General features: G+C 41.0%; 1 protein-coding gene across 2 annotated transcripts in view; it reads left to right on the top strand.

The window, feature by feature from the left end:
* The first annotated feature begins 3781 nt into the window (after positions 1–3781).
* LOC124282753 (monocarboxylate transporter 13-like) overlaps positions 3782–17607 on the top strand; it is a 35339-nt gene continuing 21513 nt past the window's right edge. The window contains exon 1 of one of the 2 annotated variants that reach the window (XM_046718778.1): positions 3782–3917. The gene's annotated coding sequence lies outside the window, so the exon portion shown is untranslated. Of the gene's footprint in view, positions 3918–11169; positions 11372–17607 lie in introns of those variants that run through there. The other variant, XM_046718777.1, reaches the window with a different exon arrangement.

Below are 17607 nucleotides of genomic sequence, written 5' to 3'. Positions count from 1 at the left end.
CAAAACGAGAAAATATTCCCTTTCAACCGAAATGGATTGTTCGTGTTCATCTCTTGAACACACCAATGCGAATTTAATAACTTGAACATATCTTTCATCTATGTCAGATCATCGATCAATATGCAGGTTTTAAAATGTTGCCTTGTCTTGACTTTGGATATAAAGCATATGTTAGTCACGGAGAATGTTTGGATGGGTGACCCTGCTTGACGGGATTCGATTGTCAGGCTAGCTGACATGTCATCGTATCCCAAATGCGTAGATCGATGTTCATGATGTTGATCACTGGATTGTCTGCTCCAGACCCGATTATATACAGACGCCGCCATATATCTGGAATATTGCTGTGTGTGTCGTTAAGCAACAAACCAACCAATCAATCAAAAGTCTTATTTTGAACACTTGACTTGCCTTTGCGTGTGTGTATGACTGATCCCACCGGTGGATCAGGATAGGCTCACATTTTCGCGATCGTCTGGTCTCATCAAACGTCCATGGTTCTTTAGTCCATCCTTTGGTGTTCACAGGTCACCACTGTTACAACATTCAAGGCAGACATGCGAAGGCCATTGCTACACCTGACGCATCCGCGAACACATATCCGATCCAATGGGTGGCCGTTTTCAATTTATCTTCCCTTCACTAACCCGCTTGGTAAGCTGATCCGACGCAGTGTGTTACGCTATAATACACTTTTAAATCATGCAAGATTATGGCCTGATAAATAATGGTATTTTACCTTTTGTAATCTTTTGCTTAGTTTCTACATTCAAATTTCGGGCAGGCGAATTATTTAGTGGGCTAGTAACTTTCAGGCATAGCGAGCCCGACTGGCTAGCAAAATTTGGAAACTATTTCGCACACTGATCCGACGGTCCATCAATATCTCATATCTCAAAAATCTCAGTTTGAACACTTGACTTGCCTTTGCACGTGTCTGTGACTGAGCCCACCAGTGGATTAGGATAGGCTCTAATTTTCGCGATCATCGGGTATCATCACTATTTATTATTGCTTCACAAACACGCGTATCGTGGGGATCGTACAATGGACTCTTTGTTCGCTTGTCAAACAAAGAGCTTTTTCGATGAAATGTAAGTCACTGTAGCATTGAATTGCCGTGTGTTTACTATGCAGTGAGAACGCCCACTTGAAACTGAGCCCACTGAGATACAATGCCGCAGTGGAGCATGAATACCCCACTCAGACACATTATACTGACTCCGAGCCGACCAGTCCTTGTTGTACCCATTAATGCCGAGCTCCAGGCAGGGACCAACAAGTACCATATTTTAACGTGTTTTGGTATGCCGCGGTCGGGGATCGAACCCGCGACCTTCCGCTCTCCGGGCGGACGCTCTAACCACTACACCACGGAGGCGGTATATATATTTAAGTAGTCTATAAGCCTGGTATATATTCTTGTTGAACAATCTGTTGGAATGGTAGTTTGAAGGAGGAACATACTTCACCTGAATTCTTCTGTGGCGGTTGTCTCGCCGTGCCAGGAAAAGGTACGACACTTTGACAGATAGTGTACGATACGGATATTTGTGTAAGGGAAAGTTGCTGACTCCCCGAATCCGCGGCAACTTACAGCTTGACTGACTGACTGAGTTTGGTTTTACGCCGCTTTTAGCAATATTCCAGCAACATCACGGCGGGGGACACCAGAAATGGGCTTCAGACATTGTGCCCATGTGGGGATTCGAACCCAGGTCTTCGGCGTGACGAGCCAACGCTTTAACCATTAGGCTACCCCACCGGCCCTACAGCTTGAATAATGAACGATTTGCACCATTACAAGAGCAGTGAGTGATGAAGCTGTAGGTCTACAGCTGGAGATATTCGCTCAATGCCCAATATAATAAACATCGTAGCTAACGAAAGTAGATATATCACTTAGACATTTGAAAAATTCCATTGATTATTTTCAGTTAGGAAACGCATTCAACCAGAGACCATATAATACCATGCTCTCTTGTCTAAAGTACAGAATGTGATTGACGATCAGTTAAAACATGTAAAGATTAAATCAACTCTCAGTTCATGTCACAAGTTCCAAGTTTGAAATTAACCAACCAAAATGAGGTTTCAAGTCATAAATATACACACCAATGTTTTATAGAGCCAGGTATTAAGAAACTGGTCTGTCATACAGACCCTGAAGCAAATATATCCAAGAAAGCCCATGTAAGTCTAGAAAATGTGGCAAGTCTAGATAATTTAAAAACTTTTATTTTCTGTAAAATATGTTCATTTCAGAGACTAGCTGTTAGTCTATTAAGAAACATACATATCCTGACACAAATATATCCAAATAAGCCCATGCAAGTCTAGAATATGTAGCAAGTTGCAGTTTCTGAAAATGAAGAAAGTCTTAGGGCTCCTTTTCATTTTTAAAATTTGGTTTATTATGAACTGTATTTTATCTATAACGTATGTTCGTTTCAGAGACTAGTTGTTAGTCTAGGGTTGGTGTAAGTCGTGGGTTAAAGGTGTAAGTGAGCGAGAGAGTATTCATGCTATTCATGGCAAAGGTGTGACTCAGTTGAGTAGAACTGCGTTCTTGTGATAACAAAAGCAAATACTGAGTACTCTTGCCCTCATGTTGATGTGGTCTGACTGGCACCCAGACACAGAATGGGGACGGTCCCCCCCACCGCTCTCCTTGCCCCCAAGAGTTACCGGTATCAGGTCAGTAGGTAAGGCGTGAGGGGTCGCCAATAGTCAGCTGAGGAGATTGATTTCAAGATTCGCTTTAGCAACTGCGGTACGCAGTTTGGTGTATACTGACATGTTACTTTGCAAGACCACCTTAAACAGTGGTTGTGAAAATAACGTAGATGTGTGCATATAAGGCATACCGTACGTAAGCAGGCAATGTGCCTGGATATGAGCGTCGTATCCAATATAAGCGGACTATTACTATTACATTGGACACCACAGTTTGCAGCACTGCGCAGTTGATGAATCACCTTGGTTACTAGCCCTTTACATCCGAACCATCATCACCATTCCTCCCACTCCCCAACACAGAGAGAGAGAGAGAGACACAGAGAGAGAGTGAGAGATACAAACTCACACTCACACAGACGCTCGCTCACCCAGACACGTAACACGGCGACACACACATAGTCACACATAGGCATATATATATATATATATATATATATATATATATATATATATATATATATATATATATATACACATACACCTAAATACTCACACAGACACACCCAATATCCAAACACACACACACACACACACACAAAAACGAGCACACACTCAATTGAAACATACTGTTCTTCTCTTACCAACAGGGTTTTCTATTTTCCCCCAAATTCCTTCCGCCCTCCTTCACGACATCATCATCACAAACACACTTACACTTACAACCTAAAAACGATTACTCTAAGTAGACCACCCTGTCGAACACCACCAACCACCCCTACCATAAACCTGTCCCAGTCCATCTCCTCACTCCCCGACCCCCACGAGAATATCACGTGCCAGGACTGTAATCCTTGCCTCGCCTCGGGTGACCCGGGAAACAGCTGATCACCAGATACCGTATGCTTCAAGGTCTGGAACGATGCTGATTTCTCACTGGCATCCAGGAGGTTTGGTTGTCAAGGTGAGCACCCAAACACGATCCAGTACATGTCCTGATTTTAACGCCTTAACCATTGGTTCAGGTGGGACACATGACATCACTTCACACATGCCCAGGGCCCTATATAATACCTTACCCCGGAGGTTCGTCAATTTCTGTACTTGATGCGGTCCTATAACCGTGTATATTTCCTGACAACTATAACAAGGATTAATCCTTGTGTAATATTTCTGAAGCAAAAACGGAGCAAGTATAAAGACCACGATCGTTAGTACCTACTCGAAGGCAAAAGACTCAGGTAAGTGGAAATACACTCACATGCATGTGTTTTATGAATGTTATTATATTGTTACATGGGCCCAGTTTTCGAAGGCACAACGGGTAGCCTAGTGGTTAAAGCGTTCGCTCGTCAAGCCGAAGACCCGGGTTCGATTTCCCACATGGGTACAATGTGTTAAGCACATTTCTGGTGTGATATTGCTGGAATATTGCTAAAAGTGGCGTAAAGCCATACTCACTCGAAGGCACAACAATTCGCTGGGTAGAGTTGCGCCCCTTGGTTCCCTGACTCCATTGATAATGGGTTCGAATCCTAGTTCGAAAACCTAACTGTGTACATCTCTGATGACCAACTTCATATATGTTATTTGTTTTTGACGACCTGTACAAAATGGCCACTTAAACCAGTGATCGATGTTTTGAGCAACACCCGGCATTAGGATGACTCGCAATCAAACAGGTGGGACCGTGGGGTAGCGTGATGGGGACACCAGAAATGGGCTTCACACATTGTACCCATGTGGGGAATCGAACCCGGGTCTTCGGCGTGACAACGGACGCTTTAACCAGTAGGCTACCCACCACCCCTTAAGAAGTAGAAACCCGCGGCTGTGTGGTCGGAAGTGTGAATGGGTGCGAATGGTAACCTGGTGGAAATACTGCGCCATTCAGATTTCCGTGTGTGTTATATCGGTGAGCGTATAACTGCATGGTAGATGGTAGATGCAAAGTACGTATGCATATACTGTGTCACATGTGCAACGAATGCACCTAGTTTCACGCCAAACAACTGACATTATCATGACGTCACGACTAATTTTGCATGCATTTGCAACACCACCAGTGACACAAGCAGCATGCCACTACCCAGATTAGAAAGCTGAGTAGAAACCGCCACCAATCATGAATATTAAATGGACACCCGTGATCAACGTCCATAATTTATGATTCAGCAGTTGCCTTAAGCGTTCTCAGCACAATGTCACCCCGGTAAATGGACATTAAGTATAACGGTAGATGTACGCCTTCCTCCAGGGACCCGTTATACTTCGGATGCCCTTGCGCTTGTTACAGCTGACTCAGCAAACACAAGTAAATTAGTTGTCAGCCAAGTAGCTTGGTATTGTCTAAAGAAGCAAGAAGTGACGTCGTGTTTTCAGGAGCCGCATACCTCACATAACTCTTTTTGTTGAGTTTCATGAAACTATACTGAAGGAAACAAAAAAGGGAACACCACTCAGCCAAGTAGCTCGGTACTGTCTAAGGAAGCAAGAAGCGATGGCGTCTTTTCAGGAGGCACATATCTCACATAATACTTTATCTTGATTTTTCATGAACTATACTCAAGGAAACAAATAACGGAACACCACTTCATCGCGTCCTTTCTTTCTTTCTCAGATTTCCACATACAGTGCTTGCGAACAGGTCTTGATAAATGAACACATGTACTTTCATGTGTTCCCTTTTTTATTTCCATGAGTATATCTGCAAGTTGATCGTATTGTACAAGGAGCAAGAAGCTTAAAAAAACCCAACAACCTTGGCAGCCGATTTGAAACTCGATAGTGAGAAAAACAACATAATGTTAATAACCATAATAAACGGTATTGTAAACATCAATATATGCTAAAATATTGTGCAAACAGTCATAATAATAAAATGAACAATGAAATACATATGGCTGGTAATCGGGACCGGGTGGCAAGGCTCGCTGACGTGGCTGACACATGTCATCGCATCCCAATTGCGTAGATCGATGCTCATGCTGTTGATCACTGGATTGTCTGGTCCAGACTCGATTATTTACAGACCGCCGCCATATACCTGTGTGCGGCGTTAAACAAGCAAACATACATACAAACAAACAAGCAAACATACATACAAACAAACAAGCAAACAAACAAGCCGGTCTAAACGTGTAAAACTCAAACAGACAGAAAACCTTGAATTGATAGCAACATTTTATTGTTTGTTGCGACTTTTCAGAGCTACATACATACTGATCTGTTTTCACCATGTAAAAATCCTCATTTGTGATCAGTCGGTGGGACAGCCTAGGGGTTAAAAGCGTTCGCTCGCACTCTAAGATCCGGGTTCAGTACCCGAAATGGGTACGCTGTCTAAAGCCATGATATTGCTAAAGTATTTCTAAAAGCAACGTAAATCTAGCCGGATGTACAACAATGCGTACGTAGACTCTACATAAAGCAACAGACTGTAATTTACAAAAAAATGTATCCGGAAAAGTGTTTTCAACGATAATGACAGGTATTAAGAGTAAAGTCAAACTGGTGCTTAAATAACAAGGAGGTATGACTAAACTACGTCACGTGCATAAGAAACGGGAGCACGCATTATCTCGTCTGTGTCAGTGGAAATTTGTTTTTAGGGAAATAGTACGTGTGAATACCCCACGTGCATGACGCTGTTTGGCGGAACTCCATACATTTTGATTCTCGAGAACGAGGAAACAAGGTCACGAGCGAACAGTGGTAATATTTCTGGACCAAGCGGGAACAGTGACTCGGAAGCTTTACCTTGGAGCGAATGCCATGTTGTACAATAAGTCCATCGATGCCAAGGTCGTTTCCCAAAGTGCACTGGCATTGGTAACGTTCCTATCAGATTATTTCCACGTGTTTAAGAACTACCGAACTAACTAGCGTTCGTTGGTCGGGATTTCTCACGTAATATTTTCTTTATATACAAATGTATCCTACGGTTTGATGATGAAATTATTGTATGCAAAAACAAACGTATCTGTGGCTTTATTCGTCTTATAGCATTTGTTTTAGCGCTTGAGTCAGATAGTGAGGTTTAACGCCTCGCTGCATAGTGTTCCCGTTATGTCACCGGTATGTTTACTGAGGGAGAAAAGCCCGAAGGAAGGAAGGAACATCCTGCGAGTCTCAGACGGGAACGGCTTCCCCAGCTCCAACTCAATCAGAGTTGATGAGTTTATGGTGAGATTACTACACACACACACACACACACACACACACACACCCACCCACCCCATTACACAACAGTCTCGCTTCCTGCTGACTGGGTTCCGTCCTATTGCGCAGCTTAGTACAATAACCAGTCCATAATTTTGAGACCAACTCATTCAAATGGATGTATAAATATTAATAAATCTAATCACATACTCCTTCTTATCCTTGCTACCACGTCGTGCAGCGTGTCTGTCGTACAGCGTGCTCTGACAAACGGAAATCCACTCTCCTACCCAGAGTTCCTTGCGCCGGAGTGTGACGGAAATCTGGAAATCGTGGAAATATCAAAACGAGGCTTGGTCGCAAGACACGTTTGGCGATCTTGTACTGCCTTGATATTATATCAATCGCTTTGTACGTTACAAAAATACACTTAAAAAGCGCAAAAACACATAAAAGGTGCAACCAGTGAGCTAGATGAATTGCGAATCATAGTACGACCTCATCAAACAGGGGCAGTCTGTGACGTCTTAGTTAACGACATGCTGCCTAAACCTCGGCATAAAATATAGAAATACGATTATTTTAAAGTTTAAAATTAAAATCCATTGTAAATACCTTTTTCTGATGAAACAAGGAATTGGAATTTCGTGTAACCATAGTTGTTTGTAGTGTCTCTTTTCACTTTAAATCGAGAAAGGGGTGGCGGGGTAGCCTAGTGGATAAAGCGTTCGCTCGTCACGCCGAAAACCCGGGTTCGATTCCGCACATGGGTACAATGTGTGAAGCCCATTTCTGGTGTCTGCCGCCGTGATATTGCTGGAATATTGCCAAAAGCGGCATAAAACTAAACTCACTCATCCTAGCATCCTGGACCTGATTGATTGGCATATTGACTGATGAATTGATTGGCTTGTTAGTCTCACGTTAATTAGTTGGCGGCTAGTACACGCACGCACGCACGCACGCACGTATATGTATGCACCCACACATTTATATACACATTTATCGACTTCCGGGTGTAATATTTCCTAACGTTCCTTCATGCACACATTCATTGTTTATTCAAACAAGTAATTCAGAGCCTACCCGTCTCTAATCGTGACAGCAGCACATTTCGAAATGCTCATTCTATCCTGTACAATTGCCTTTAGATGACACTACTTTCATGTTGTTAGTGGGGCGCATGTTACGTAATACACCCTGCTTTATATACACACAATCCCTGGATAAAGTTACACCTATTATCTATTATCACATGAGTGCTCCCGGGGAACACACTTTCACAACCCAAGGTCATGTTTAGAATTCCTCGGGAATATTCTCAAGGTGTATTAACACTGCTGCACTAGAAACTGTACAGGCAAACATGTGGATAAAAAAACGCTATTTTCCTGCAGCTCTACTCCAGTGCAAAAGGAAGCATCCGGTGCATGCGCATTGTCCACATCCGCAGGTGGTCTAGCAGCCGACGCGGTTTCAAGTTATAGAAAGACGATCTGATCTTCTTCTCAATTTTCGTGATCTATGCGTTCTTCTTTATCACATGACAAAAGAAATATTTCCAATACGTTGGTATTTTCGCCTTCATTTGTGGGAAACAGCCGGTGTCTGTACACACCTTGTTCACTGCGCGCGAGACAAAGCAGGAGTGATTATTTTTAGTTTCGTATTTTTCGTTTCGTATTTTTCGTTTCGTATTTTTAGTTTCGTATTTTTCGTTTCGTATTTTTAGTTTCGTATCACGGGGCTGTGCTTATAACTACTGTTTGTTTGTGACTGAAAGTAAAAAGGACACGGGCTGTATTTGATACGAGAATGAACCTGGTTCTCCTTAAACCGAGGGCGGTGGGGAAGCCTAGTGGTTAAAGCGTTCGCTCGTGACGCCGAAGATCCGGGTTCGATTCCCCACATGGGTACACTGTGTGAGGCTCATTTCTGGTATCCCCGCCGTGATATTGCTGGAATATTGCTAAGAGCGGCGTAAAGGTAGACTCACTCACGCACTCAGTTACATCTTGATGAAGTCTGTATTTCTTGTCAAATGCCATTTTCAAATGTATACTTTCTTTATCTTGTTCGTTTGGGTTGTGTTTCTTTTTTTGTTGCTTAACGCCACACTCAGCAATATTCCAGCTGTTTGGCTTCGGTCTGTAAACCTTCAAATCTGGACCAGACAATCAAGTGATCAACATCATAATCATCTGTTTGGTACTGTGTATTGTAACAGTTATTTAACGACGTTTTGTCTAAACCATCATACAAAAGCTAAAAAATCGACTGCTAAGAATGTCTAAACGAATTCAACTAATTGTTCAAGAAGTATATCGGCTACCGAATTCTTTGGCATTTTACAACTTGTGTGTGCGCAATGAAAACCACGTGACATTGGGAAAACCCCTTGGGAATGCCTACTTCCGGCCTCCTTAAAGCTGCGAGATGCGTTTTCGGACACTTTTTGAGCGTAAGCAAAACCACGCACTATGTACTACGCAGCACGCGTGCATAGAAACGGCTAGTACTATTTTAGTATCAAGTGTTGTTTGATGCACTACGCATCACAGGCCCTCGTGTCTTTGCGAGGATATATAAAATTTGAGATGACCCCCGACTCGAAATGCTTCACATTACAATTCATCATGATGTATTGTACTGTGAAGCATTTCGAGTCGGGGGTCATCTAAAAAATGTTCGTTTCTTAATCTTTAATCTTCGCTGCTTGTGCTACGCATCACGCACTTCGCACTTTACTCAGATAAAAAATCACATTGGGTGCAGAAAACAAACATAGAGGTACCTGTTTTAAGGTACAGCGCGATGACTTCCTTTAATCAGATATCACAATATTGTTTATAAATCGTACGTATAAGTATGTATGTCCTAATTGTATTTAGGAGTATGAGGAAAAAATGTTGTTGAAATTTACTTTGACTGAAGATTGTTCACAATAATAAACTTGAATTTGCTTTTCACCGAATCTGAGCTGACAGACTATCCTGACATTGTATCCATGGCAACGATGGATGCCCATTAAGTAAACCACACCCGACCCTCTATGGTGGATCCACAACTGCCTCGTCTTTTTCACATGCTTACCTTACCTTGAATGTGACAAAACCCTCTGTCATTAAACTGACACTCTGTGTGAAATGCTAGATTTGCTAAATTGCTAACGGCTGAAGGGATGGTGTAAAATCCAGCTAGGGTCCATGCAGGAAGCAAATGTACTGTAAGTCCCCATGGTCCCTAGTATGGTGATCTACCTTCTGATGTTGGCAATCTATAGCCGGTTTTTATATTGTATTGTCATTTAAAAGTAACATATTTTAGATTTAATTACTAGTTTTACATACATATCTGTGATATTCTAGTTGTTTTACTGTCCTTCGTCGGCAGGTTTTTTATAATATACATATATTTCATTTCAATATCGAATGTTCTTGTCACGATATGGCTGAAATATTGCCGATGTGACGTTAAATATTAACTCACTCACTCACTGTGTGAAATGCAAATATTTTCCAATAGTAGGAGAGAATCTGAGATTCGAACCCACAAACCCCAGCCTCTCCTCCGCAGCTTGCGCTGCAACTCTAACTTAAACTTCATTCTTCTGTGTCCGGACCCGTGAAGATCCGGGTTAGAACTGATCTTCAGTAACCCATGGTTGTCGTAAGAGGTGACTATCGGGTGGTCAGGCTCGCTGACTTGGTTGACACGTCATCGTATCCCTGATGCGTAGATCGATGGTTATGCTGTTGATCACTGGATTGTCTAGTCTAGACTCGATTATCTACAGACCGCCGTCATATAGCTGGAATATTGCTGAGTGCGGCGCAAAACTAAACTCACTCACTCACTTCTGCGTCCGCCTTGCAGTAACTGCCTCAATCGGCTGTTTATTCCGTCTAATATTTTACGGCAACATGTTAAACAGCCTTCCAGCCTACTTCTATCTGACCGTGTCATATAGCTGGAATAATGCTGAGTGCGGCGTAAAACTAAACTCACTCACTCACTTCTGTGTCCGCCTTGCAGTAACTGCCTCAATCGGCTGTTTATTCCATCTAATATCGATTTACTTTACGCTACAACTTGTTAAACAACCTTCCAGTCTACTCCTATCTGACCGCGCCATATAGCTGGAATATTGCTGAGTGCGGCATAAAACTAAACTCCCTAAACCCTCACTTCTATCTGAACGCTTGTGTACAAAAACCACAACACAAACCTTACACACTCATCGTAGTCTCAACTCGATGAACTGATCATTTGTAAGCAGATTGCGCATGCTCCTACAACTGGTTTTATTAACGTCCCATATCGAGGCCAAACTCTATACAGCCTTCAAGGTGTGGTCACACCCCACTGAACAGTCAGCTGACTCGCTTGGTTGAAATCGAAATGTAGCGAGCCCAGACTAGATATTTCTGGTTTTAGCTGGATTTGTATCTCCGTGAGCCCAGTAGGTTTCACACGGCACAATAATTCTCACATCTCGGGAGCAGTGGAAGCAAACGCAGACGACAACAGACAGGTACAGTGAATATATGTTCTATGCATCATTTCTAGATAATCGTCAGCTTATGATGTAACGCTGTACCATCTTAAACCTATATATAATAGATTCGGAGTATATCCTTACTCCTTCATCAGGTGAATGAATGGTATGAGACAGAGAGCTTATATATGTACATGTAAGAACAACAATAGTAGTAAGACAACAAAGATGCAGGCAAAACAATGGAACAAATAGAAGCCAGCACTTAACAGTTAATTAGCACTTAACAGTTAATTAGCACTTAACAGTTACAATCAATTGCATGTCGCGCTGTTTTCGCAATGTGATACAGCAGAAATATATTTTGGGGAACGATTGCACTTCAACTGCAGTAACTTGCAGATCCTCATGTTGTAATTATATAAATATAAAGAAATCCACAAAATAATTAAAAAACACGAAATTCATATATACATGTATATACTTCAATTTGTTGCTCGGTTTAAAGCTTGCATTCCACTTGTATGAATATCACGCCCTTAACCTTAATAGACTTCGTTTAAAAAACGAGGGGTACGTAATTCTTACTTTTTGGATTTTCATTCTGATCGTTTTTCTGATAAACTGAGCTTTAAAATATGTTGTGAGTGAGGTACATTTACGTCGCTTCGGTCACATGGTATTATGAAGTGCCTGTTAACAAAGAACCGAAGGATTCAAAAGCAAAAATAAAACCCAAAACAAAAATGACCACAAATAAATTGTAAAAAACAAGCCAGATAAATTTAATAACCTTTCAATAGCGAAAGACCTGGTACCATTACTATCTATCTGATAACGATTCATAGAAACATGCTTAGGAAACAGTCGGTATCGTACAATGATTTCTGCTGAAAGTAGAGATTTCTTATGAATCGCTATATTTATCTGGTACTGTTTGTAAACAGGTTATTCAGGCTACAGATACAAACAACCACAAATATTTCAACCTGCCGGACACTTACAATGATTACAAACTAGAGATATTAGTAGACACAAAGCCACTTAAAGTGTAACGCATGGTTAGTGTGTAGTCGAAATTGTCCAGCGGTGCTTTTACGTTGATTTCGGAAATGGTTTTATCGCTTTCACTTAAGGAAGAGAATTTTATGGATGTCAACTTCTTTATTATAAAGAACACAACGTTTCGGAGTATATTCTTGCTCCTTCATCGGGTGAATGAATAGTATGAGGCAGAGAGCACATATATGTACATGTAAGAACAACAATAGTAGTAAGACAACAAAGATGCAGGCAAAACAATGGAACAAATAGAAGCCAGCACTTAACAGTTAATTAGCACTGAATGGGCGCCAACACTAGTTAATTAGTGCTGATAGAAGCCAACATTCAGTGCTAATTCACTGTTAAGTGCTGAATAATATTCATATTCATATTTAAAAGCATGAATTTTGTCTTATTCGGGTGAAACTTAACTAACCATTTCTCAGCCCATTCATTCAATTTTGCTAAATCATAGTTAAGAGCAGCTTCTATGTTTTTTACATCTTTTCCTGCAACACCAATTGAAGTGTCGTCGGTAAACAGTCTTGTGACATTTGTTAGAGTTTCAGGTAAATCATTGATGTACACAAGGAACAAAAATGAACCAAGGACAGATCCTTGAGGAACTCCTGCAGTAACATTTAATTCTTTCTGAACTACCTTTATGACAAAAACGCTTATAACGAACTGACGGAAATAACGACGTGTTTTTCCTCGGCCTCTATATTTCGGTCGAACTATGGTTGTACCTACGGTTGTAACTACGGTTGTACTTATGGTTGTACCTAAGGTTGTAACTACGGTTGTACCTACGGTTGTAACTAAGGTTGTAACTACGGTTGTAACTACGGTTGTAACTACGGTTGTAACTACGGTTGTAACTACGGTTGTAACTACGGTTGTAACTACGGTTGTACTTATATGGTCTGTAATCTATGGTTGTAACTACGGTTGTAACTACGGTTGTAACTACGGTTGACGGTTGTAACTACGGTTGTAACTACGGTTGTAACCACGTAACTTATGGTATGGTTGTAACTACGGTTGTAACTACGGCTGTAACTACGGTTGTAACTACGGTTGTAACTACGGTTGTAACTACGGTTGTACTTATGGTTGTACCCTAAGGTTGTAACTACGGCTGTAACTACGGTTGTAACTACGGTTGTAACTACGGTTGTAACTACGGCTGTAACTACGGTTGTACCCTTATGGTTGTAACTACGGTTGTAACTACGGTTGTAACTACGGCTGTAACTACGGTTGTAACTACGGCTGTAACTACGGTTGTACCTACATGGTTGTACCTAAGGTTGTAACTACGGTTGTAACTACGGCTGTAACTACGGTTGTAACTACGGCTGTAACTACGGTTGTAACTACGGTTGTACTTATGGTTGTACCTAAGGTTGTAACTACGGTTGTAACTACGGTTGTAACTACGGCTGTAACTACGGTTGTAACTACGGCTGTAACTACGGTTGTAACTACGGTTGTAACTACGGTTGTAACTACGGTTGTAACTACGGTTGTAACTACGGTTGTAACTACGGTTGTAACTACGGTTGTAATTTATGGTTGTAACTACGGCTTAACTACGGTTGTAACTACGGTTGTAATTCTATGGTTGTACCTAAGGTTGTAACTACGGTTGTAAGGTTGTAACTACGGTTGTACCTACGGTTGTAACTACGGTTGTACTTATGGTTGTACCTAAGGTTGTAACTACGGTTGTACTTATGGTTGTACCTAAGGTTGTAACTACGGTTGTAACTACGGTTGTAACTACGGTTGTAACTACGGTTGTAACTACGGTTGTAACTACGGTTGTAACTACGGTTGTAACTACGGTTGTAACTACGGTTGTACTTATGGTTGTACCTAAGGTTGTAACTACGGTTGGTCCTTTTGAGTTCACTATAACCTGCTTTAGAGTAATGTACGCATGTTCTTCTACAAGGCCATGCTGGTATTGATTCGTGAAGAATTCATGGTCAACGCTACAAGCCTGGCAACGCTTGAGTGATGAAAGTTGTTTATCGATCTGGGCCCGAATGGCAACGAGCCTTTGCACTCTTTGACCTCTGTCCAGGAACTACTATTGCTCACGATACAGCAAGCGGATAATGAACGCTTCATATTAGACAAAAATGTTTCTATTTTATTGGTCAGTTTAGCTCTACCAAGCCTTTGTAATCGTAGAATATTTGTTATTTTAAATTATGGCTCAGTTTTCCTACCATCGCCAGCGGCTGAAAGGGTGGTGTAATTCCAGTTAGGGTCCATACAGCTAGCAAAGGTACTGTAAGTCCCTGGTATGGTGATCTACCTTCAGTTGTTGGCGATCTACAGCCTGTTTTTATATTGTATTGTCCAAGAAAATGCTATTTGTTTTAACTTAACATACTATTTTAATTCTAACTCTGATAATCTAGTTGTTTTACTGTCCTATGACGACAAGTTATATAATATACACACATTCTTTATCAACGTCAAACGTTTTCTCGTCACAATATGGGTGAAACATTGCCGATGTGACGATAAATATTAACTTACTCATTCTACTTTTTCGTCACATAACAAATTTGTGGGATTAGCTTTTTGAGACATTGAAACTGGATACCCCATAAAATTCTTTGCCACCGAAACCTAAAGCCCCACCTTTGCCCCTCGACTTACAAAAGACCTTGACCTTGTTTTATATAAGAACAAGTCAAGGACGCGCCTTTGTAAGATGGATTAGGATGTGTAACGTGGTGTATTCTACTTTAGTAATGTTTAGATCAAGTTTATCTTGCGCCTCTTTGTATTGTAACTCACAATTGGGATACTATTGACATTGTGTATACCGATACCCCAACAGTGTGCGGTATTTTGATGATTACCTCTGTTAGAAAATTACCTATCAGCATTTAATAATGTTTTTCTGATAAAGAAAAACTTATATATGAAACGTTTTTGAAGTCCAAGAGAAGAGGTACGGAGCTGTTAGTCTAGAATGAATTCGATTATAAGGCCGCCAGCTTATCCTGCCGTGTGTGGGTGGGTGTGTGGGGTGGGTGTGTGGGGTGTGTGTGTGGTGTGTGGGGTGGTTTGAATTTAATGCTAGTTATGGTAGAAATATAATCTATGTGCTAAATTTAAACTTGAGGTGGTATATCACCCACTGGTGAAGGGTTACTTTTAATTGTATTAACACTTAAGTGCCAAGTAAGGAATTCATGGAGCTGCAAGTTTAACCCCCGTGACGTGGAAATAGCTCGGTGCTTCAAATAAAACTGAAATTTTGAAGAGGCAGGGCAATATAAAAGGAACCTGCTGACTGTATAGTTTATATGTGTCAACATCAAGTTCAATTGAAATGGGGTTTAATTTCTCGTTCAGAATTATTGCTTTTATATAGCGACTTGAGTGTCACTAGTTATACTGATGCTGGTCTTACAGTGTTGGTCTGACCCCGATTTCTTGAAACAAACTTAAGTTTTGACTTAAGTTCAAGTTTTTACTCAAATTTGCGAAAATGCATTTCCCAGAATGAACTGAAATCGATATTAAACTCAAACATAGTAGACAATTTGAGTTTGGTGGATAGATTACTTAAGTTGTTTGGGCTTTTTTATTTATAAAATGCAGCTGAGTTAAAAATTCAGCTGTTTCAAATTGTCAAACTCAGTTTGAAATTTGAGTAAATAAGTTTGTGTCGAGAAATCGGGGTCTGATGAGAAACCATGCGCCAGTCGACCTGTGCTTCTATAGCACCAGGCAGGGTACCAACAAGCACCGTATTTTAACTGCCTTTGATATGACGCGGCCTGCGACATTTCCTCAGACCAGATACATGCTCTATGCCTAGACCACGCAAACAGTCTTCAGTACTGTCACCACCATCCCATGAATTGTTGCAGCAGTCCTTATACCAATATCATCGTCATTACATCCATCCTCATCCTCAGTCTTTCCTGAAGGTCAGGCTTGCTCACTTGATTGAAACATGTCATCATATCCAAATTGCGTAGATCGATGCTCATGCTGTTGATCACTTGATTGCCTGGTCTGGACTCAATTATTTACAGACCGCCGCCATATAACTGGAATTTTGCCGAGTGCGGCTTTAAACACCAAACCAATGATATTTTGAATGGGGGATGAGGTCTTTGTCAAATATGTAGGCATCTTAACATATAAAATGTATTGAAAATCAATAGTTTCCAAGAAAGAAACAGGACTGCTGCCAGGTTCCTCGGGTCACCTGAAGCCTGCTGAAACCAACGCATAATTGCAAATTCCCTTCTCAGAAAAGTCACTTATAACTATGTTTTCAGACCTATCTGTGTGATTTTAAACTTATTTATTATTTTTTTATTTTTCACACGAACCCTGTTTTTTCAGTTTTGTGAGTGAGTGAGTGAGTTTGGTTTTACGCCGCTTTTAGCAATATTCCAGCAATATCACGGCGGGGGACACCAGAAATGGGCCTCACACATTGTAACCATGTGCGAAATCGAACCCGGGTCTTCGGCGTGACGAGCAAACGCTTTAACCACTAGGCTACTCTACCGTTCCTACTGCACATGATGACATACATAATACAAACAAGTTCACAAAAAATATATTCCAAAGCTTTCCGTATCGATATTTATGCGCAGATCGATCCTCTAGTCATCTGAGCGTGACGGCGTGACGACAAGGTGATCAATAAAAATAATTAATATATAAATATTTCTCGTTGAACACATTTACAGCAGTAAAATATATCCTTGGTTGACAAGCACTGCTGAACTTTTGACTACTAAAAACTGCCAATTCGTTCTACAACGCTTAGAGCCATTACAATGCTATGTCGATATCATATATTACTTACATCGTTTGGAAATTGGCATAATTAAGATTTCAAGCGATATGTTTTTAGAATTTAGATAGCGTGTAAAACTGGAGCTTTGTATTTAGTAAACAGAACATACATGTATTCAATCAAGCTTATCACAACATACCAAATTTTCCATAATTAAAACGCCAAACCAACTTAAAAAGTTGAGATTTGTTAAATGGAATTTCACAATGGAAGTGGTATGTGCATTGTAGTGACAATATATCAGTGGAAGGGGGATTGCGGAGTCATTGTTAGGGGGTGTTATGAGGATGTGTGTTTCTTAATTACACTGTCGCATTATCTAAGTTTTGGTTGTTATGGGTCACAAAAGTTTGAGGCGCTGAATGTGGATTTGAAC

The sequence above is a fragment of the Haliotis rubra genome, unplaced genomic scaffold (genome assembly GCF_003918875.1).
Source record: "Haliotis rubra isolate DU_JTF1 unplaced genomic scaffold, ASM391887v1 Scf302, whole genome shotgun sequence".
NCBI lineage: Eukaryota > Metazoa > Mollusca > Gastropoda > Lepetellida > Haliotidae > Haliotis > Haliotis rubra.
The sequence above is the reverse complement of the archived record's forward strand: the minus strand, read 5'-3'. Positions and strand labels throughout refer to the sequence as shown.